General features: G+C 44.3%; 1 non-coding gene across 1 annotated transcript; it reads right to left on the bottom strand.

Annotated features, from left to right (window-relative positions):
• Positions 1–2474: 2474 nt before the first annotated feature.
• LOC123732777 (U1 spliceosomal RNA) lies at positions 2475–2638 on the bottom strand. The gene has a single exon (XR_006763408.1). It is a non-coding gene; the product is annotated as a U1 spliceosomal RNA (small nuclear RNA).
• Positions 2639–7473: the final 4835 nt, after the last annotated feature.

The raw sequence follows: 7473 nt of genomic DNA, 5'->3' as shown, positions 1-7473 counted from the left end.
GTAAGGACTGACCACTCTGCTCTCCAGTGGCTCATGTCTTTCAGAGAGCCAGAGGGGCAGGTGGCTCGCTGGTTGGAGGAGCTTCAGCTATACAACTTCAACGTGGTGCACAGGGCAAGGGGCACGCCACTCCAACGCCATGTCCCGTCGGCCCTGTACTGTAGACGGCTGCCGCCACTGTGAGCGGGAGAGCGGGCCGGTCTGCTGTGAGCTGCAGACTGTCGACATGGCTGAATGGGGGCAGCAGCAGGGACGGGACACAGACCTACAGCCAGTGCTAAAGTGGGTAGAGGCACAGGTGAGGCCACCAAGGGAAGAGGTGACAGCGCTCTCTCTCTCACAACCGAAGGGTTGCGGTCAAAGTTTGAGAGACTGAGGATGGCTGATGGCGTGCTACAGCGGGCATGGAAGGAGCCAATTACGGGAGAGGAGAGGTGGCAGGTGGTGGTCCCAAAAGCACTGTGGGAGGCTGTGCTCCAGAGTACTCATTGGGGGTTGGGGACTGGACGCTTTGGGGTCACAAAAACCCTCTGCTGCCTCCTTCAGGGCTTTTATTGTGGGCAGCACAAGAGGGATGTGGAGGACTTTTGCCGCCGCTGTGACAACTGCACATGCTCAGCTCCGACAGTTCCCAGTTCTGGCTCCCATGAGGAGGGTGGGAGAGGATGTAGTTGGGCCGTTCCCCACCACAGACAGTGAAAACTCCTCTCCATCCTCAAAGTGATGGCCTTGTGGAGCGCTTCAACAAAACGCTTGGACAGCAGCTGGCCATCATCTCTGCCAAACACCAGCGTGACTGGGACAAGCACCTGCCCATAGTCCTCATGGCATGCCTCTAGCACTCCGGCATGCCTCCAGAGAGATCCGCACCCCTGCAGAGATGGCGTTTGGTCGGCCCCTGCATAGCCCTCCTGTTCCCCCGGGGCCGGAGTATGCCCGGAGACTCCAGGACCGCCTGGAGATAGCCCACACCTTCGCCAGAGAGCAGCTGGTGAATGCAGGTGTGAGGCAGAAGAGGAACTATGACGTGCACACCCAGGGAAGGCACTTTGTGGCTGGGGAGCTGGTCTGGGAAAGATAGGCAGATGCCCCAAGTTGGACAGCCACTGGGTGGGGCCCTGCAGCGTCCTGGAGAGGGTAGGGGAGGTTGTGTACTGGGTGCAGCTTCCTCCCAGGGTGGCGCCTCTTCAAACTCAGGAGGCTGAAGAAATATGGCTTGTCACCTAAATCCCTCACAAACTTTTACAGATGCACAATTGAGAGCATCCTGTCGGGCTGTATCACCACCTGGTACAGCAACTGCACCGCCCGCAACCGCAGGGCTCTCCAGAGGGTAGTGAGGTCTGCACAACGCATCACCAGGGGCAAACTACCTGCCTTCCAGGACACCTACAGCACCTGATGTTACAGGAAGGCCGAAAAGATCATCAAGGACAACAACCACCCGAGCCACTGCGTGTTCACCCCGCTACCATCCAGAAGGCGAGGTCAGTACAGGTGTATCAAAGCAGGGACCGAGAGACTGAAAAACAGCTTCTTTCTCAAGGCCATCAGACTGTTAAACAGCCATCACTAACACAGAGAGGCTGCTGCCTACATACAGACTTAAAATCATTGGCCACTTTAATAAATGGATAACTAGTCACTTTAATAATGTTTACATATATCCTACATTACTCATCTCATATGTATATACTGTATTTTATACCTTATATATATATATATATCTATTGCATCTTGCCTATGCCGCTCGGTCATTGCTCATCCATATCTTTATATGTATATATTCTTATTCCATCCCTTTACTTAGATTTGTGTGTATTATTTATTATTATTCTTGTTGTGGAATTGTGAGATTAGATTAGCCCCCAGGTACCCATCTAATAATTTAATTTATATTACAGCTGTCCACCAATAAGGCATCAGAACCAGAGACTCTGATACCGCCTGTTTTAAATGGAAGTCTATCTGGGAAGAACACTTTTTATTTACCGGCGCTGTTGAGTGGAACAAACTACCACAGTAACTCCATGCCGAGCATAACTTCATTTAAATAATGTGTAAAGCTGACTAATGATGGTTTATTTCCCATGTCAGTATGTAAGGCTCTACGCTATGACAATGTCCTCCTGTCCTTTGTATTGTGTTGTGTGGAGCCGAGGCCTACTATGACTAGAAAAATATTAAAGAGGACCACAATGGAAATATGATTTCAAACATATTTTTGTGTCATTCTCGATGACTGTAAATGCTTTATCAACGTGTGGTTGCATTGACAGGCATAATCACCAGTGCTACAATAACAGATCTCAAACATTGGGGTTTTTATCTTTCAGGCCTTACTAAGCTTTTAAATTGATCCTACATTCTAACACTGTTCACCTGATAAGAACATATAAATAAACCTCTTCTTCGACGAAACACTAAATATAACTCAAGCATGGTAACTCTAAATATTACTTTAACATCAAGATCAGGGGAGAGCGCGAACGCAGTCCCCCACTACCAGAAATTATGCAATCGAGATTTCCACATTTGGGAAATTCGCAGGGGTCAGCACAGCCGGAGTGCAATGGCTGAGCCTCGCCCTGGGTGAACCGCCTTCTTGATCACGGTGTCTCCCTTGCCAGGTAAGTATGAGTTGTACACGTTGGTAGAGGGGGACTCATTCCAGGACAAAGGTGTTTGACTAACGGTTACCACTTGTACTACTGACAATACCACATCATATCGACCAGGGTCTAATAACGTTTACTAATGCAGTTGCGGACAAAGCGGTGGAAAAGCGATGCACTTTGTTTTATTATATTATATTGCTGTCCGACTATTTTCCCATCATGCAACACGGTAGACATTCTATATACATTGAACTGTTTGTCTAAATGTCCGTCTGATTACACACAAGTAGGCGATGTACCAAAATGTTGAAATCACATTCGTGCTCACACAGCCAACCGAAAGACACCAACTATTTCTGGTGTTTTGTAGCGTTCCAGACATTGTAGGAATAGTTTCATCACGCTTGTTTTCTGCTCCTCAGTAAAATATGATTCCACCATCGACCACAGGGTGGCATACGACCCCAGATACGGAGGAGAAACAGTCGCCTACTACTTCATCAACAACAAGACATAGTAGTAGCTATTAGGGGTGTGCTCACATGGACATACTCGTATTTGTAATTGTATCTGTAACTTGACAGTTGATAGTCGTTTTAATATGCCTAAATAGATGTTGGCAAAATAACTTCCTGCAAATTCTCACTGCAAAAACAAACCTGGTGATTATGAGCAGCGCGCTGAGGTGTGTGTGTGTGTGTGTGTGTGCGCGCGCGCTGGGGGGTGGCGGGGACAGCCACGTTTGCTGTCACTCAGTCAGAATAGGCATTAGCATCTCAACTTTATTCCCTACCCTTTACCTGCTAGTGAGATATTATGCACCACAATATGCTGCTGAGAGGAGAACTGCTCATAAGAGTAAAGGTTGCAAGGATATCATGTCAAAGTGGGTTATCATGTCAAAGTGGGTTATCCTCTCTTGGGTAGGGGGCAGTATTTTGACATCCGGATGAAAAGCGTGACCAAAGTAAACTGCCTGTTACTCAGGCCCAGATGCTAGGATATGCATATAATTGGTAGATTTGGATAGAAAACACTCTAAAGTTTCTAATAAATGTCTGTGAGTATAACAGAACAGATTTGGCAGGTGAAACCCCGAGGACAAACCATCCAGGGGGGAAAATATTGAGGTCATAGGATTTTCCAATATTTTCTCTGGGATACCCTTATTATTAGGAACCTGGTTGCAGTTCCTATGGCTTCCACTAGACGTCAACAGTCTTTAGAAATTGTTCAATGTTTTTTTTGTTGTCTTTATTTAACTAGGCAAGTCTGTTAAGAACAAATTCTTAATTTCAATGACGGCCTAGGAACAGTGGGTTAACTGCCTTGTTCAGGGGCAGAACAACTGTGTTGTACCTTGTCAGCTCAGGGATTCAAACTTGCAACCTTTCGGTTACGGGCCCAACTCTCTAACCACTAGGCTACCCTGCCATCCCAGGCGGTGATACAGCCCGACATGATGCTTTCGATTGTGCATCTGTAAAAGTTTGAGGGTTTTAGGTGACAAGCCAAATTTCTTTAGCCTCCTGAGTTTGAAGAGGCTCTGTTGCGCCTTCTTCATCACGCTGGTAGCGAAACGAGTAGAGACCACCCCCCAGGCAGTGGCCATGGTAGCCACGGAACCCCATTTTTCTTTTGAGAAATGAAGAAGTAGTGCTATTCATTGTAAGTGTCACTCCAGGTGGACTCTACTGTTTTGGTGCGCGTGAACAGGAACGCGGTTCCACGTTGTTTTTATCCGGTATTAGAAACAGTTTATTCTGTCTTAAATTTGATAGATTATTTACATTTTAGGGTACCTGAGGTTGGATTTGGAACGTTGTTTGAAATGTTTGGACCAAGTTTACAGGTAACTTATTAGATACTTTGTAGGCATGTTGGGCGAGTTGAAACCGGTGTATTTCTGAATCAAATGCGCCAAATAATTTGACTTTTTTGGGACATAAAGAAGGACATTATCAAACGAAAGGACCATTTGTGATGTTTCTGGGACATTTTGGAGTGCCAACAGAAGAAGATCTTCAAAGGTAAGGCATTAACTTCTATGGGCTACGTGGGACACTAGCGTCCCACCTGCGGGACACAGCCAGTGAAATATCAGGGCGGCAAATTCAAAACAAAATCTCATAATTCAAATTTCTCAAACATACAACTATTTTACACCATTTAAAAAAATACACTTGTCCTTAATCCAACCACATTGTCCGATTTCAAAAAGGCTTTACAGCGAAAGCATAAAGTTAGATTATGTTAGGACAGAGCGTCAACAAGAAAAACCACACAGCCATTTTCCAAGCAGGAGAGGCGTCACAGATTTCAAAAAAGCTTCACGGGGAAAGCACACTTTGCAATAATCTGAGTACAGCGCTCAGAAAACCAAACCAACAATACAGATACCCGCCATTTTGGAGTCATCTAAAATCATAAATAGCATTATAAATATTCACGTACCTGTGATGATCTTCATCAAAATGCACTCTCAGGAATCCCAGGTCCACAATAAATGTATGTTTTGTTCGTTAAAGTCCATAATTTATGTCCAAATACCTCCTTGTTGTTTGCACGTTCAGTAAGCTACTCCAAATGTAGGAAGCGTGCCGAAAATTTCACGACGAAAAGTCAAAAAAAGTTATATTTACGTTCGTAAAAACATGTCAAACGTTGTATAGCATCAATCTTTAGGGCTTTTTTAACATAAAACTTAAATAATATTCCAATGTCTTGAAAAATGTTATGGAACACAGCTACCTCATCACGTGATCGTGCGCCACTGAAGTCATGTCATTTTCTGAGTCACCAACTTCCTGGCCTTCTTGTTCGCTCTCTGTTCCTTGGCCTCTGCCTGGGGGGTGGTCTCTACTCATTTCGCTACCAACGTGGTGAAGAAGGCGCAACAGAGCCTCTTCAAACTCAGGAGGCTAAAGAAATTACAGATGCACAATCGAAAGCATCATGTCGGGCTGTATCACCACCTGGTATGGCAACTGCAGTGCCCGCAACAGCATGGCTCTTCAGAGGGTGGTGTTGTCTACCCAATGCCGGGGCAAACTACCCGCCCTCCAGGACACCTACAGCCCCCGATGTCACAGGAAGGCCAAAAAGATCATCAAGGACAACAACCACCCGAGCCACTGCCTGTTCACCCCGCTTTCAGAAGACAAAATGTATCTATAAGGCCTTAGTTCACACTGGTTGATGCTTATTTATAAAACCCTTTTAGGTCTCACACCTCCCTATCTGAGATACCTACTGCAGCCCTCATTCTCCACATACAACACCCGTTCTGCCAGTCACATTCTGTTAACCTCTCTGGGAAATGTGGGACGCTAGCGTCCCACCCGCGGGACACACTATTCAACAGCCAGTGAAATAGCAGGGGCGGCAAATTCAAAACCACAAAAATTTCATAATTCAAATTTCTCAAACATACAACTATTATATCCCATTTTAAAGATACATTTCTCGTTAATCCAACCACATTGTCCGATTTCAAAAAGGCTTTACGGTGAAAGCATAACATTAGATTATGTTAGGACAGCGCTGAGACAAGAAAAACCACACAGCCATTTTCCAAGCAAGGAGTGTCACAAAAACCAGAAATACAGCTAAAATGAATCACTAACCTTTGATGATCTTCATCAGATGGCACTCATAGGACTTCATGTTACACAATACGTGTATGTTTTGCTCAAGAAAGTTCATATTTATATCCAAAAACCCCATTTTACATTGGCGTGTAATGTTCAGAAATGTTTTGCCTCCCAAAACTTCCGGTGAATAAGCACATCAATTTACAGAAATACTCATCATAAACGTTGATAAAATATTAAACTGTTATTCAATGAATTATAGATACACTTCTCCTTAATGCAACAGCTGTGTCAGATTTAAAAAAAACTTTACAGCGAAAGCACACTTTGAAATAATCTCAGTACAGTGCTCAGGCAACAACAGCAAGCAATACAGACACCTGCCATTTTGGAGTCAACTAAAATCAGAAATAGCATTATAAATATTCACTTACCTTTGATGATCTTCATCAGAATGCACTCCCAGGAATCCCAGTTCCACAATAAATGTTTGTTTTGTTCGATAAAGTCCATCATTTATGTCCAAATACCTCCTTTTTGTTCGCACGTTTAGTCCACTACTCCAAATGCAGGAAGCGCGCAAAAATGTCACGGACGAAAAGTCTAAAAAAGTTATATTTACGTTCAGTAGAAACATGTCAAACGATGTATAGCATCAATCTTTAGGATGTTTTTATCATAAATCTTCAGTAATATTCCAACCGGACGATTCCTTTGTCTTCAAAAAAGAAAAGGAACACAGCTAACTCTCACGGGAGCGCGCACCACTGAACTCATGTCATTCTCTCAGTCATCTGACTCTAGGACCTCTTATTCTCTCCCCAGTCACAGTAAAAGCATGAAACAACGTTCTAAAGACTGTTGACATCTAGTGGAAGCTTTAGGAAGTGCAAAATGACCCCACAGACACTGTATACTGGATAGGGAATCACTTGAAAAACTACATACCACTTCCTGGTTGGATTTTTTTCTCAGGTTTTTGCCTGCCATATGCGTTCTGTTACACTCACAGACATCATTCAAACAGTTTTAGAAACTTCAGAGTGTTTTCTATCAAAAGTAGCAGGCAGTTTAATTTGGGCACGTTATTCATCTGAATTTCCAAATACTGTCACCATGAGGTTTTAAAGGTCCCCAAAGAACCCAGATCTGTTGGTCGCTGCTCTTTTCGGATCGCTGCAGCTAGTGACTGCAGAAACACTCCAACTTGACCAACAGACAACGAAAATAATACTTTCTGTGTTTACTTTTCACAAAGAAAT

The sequence above is a fragment of the Salmo salar genome, unplaced genomic scaffold (genome assembly GCF_905237065.1).
Source record: "Salmo salar unplaced genomic scaffold, Ssal_v3.1, whole genome shotgun sequence".
NCBI lineage: Eukaryota > Metazoa > Chordata > Actinopteri > Salmoniformes > Salmonidae > Salmo > Salmo salar.
The sequence above is the reverse complement of the archived record's forward strand: the minus strand, read 5'-3'. Positions and strand labels throughout refer to the sequence as shown.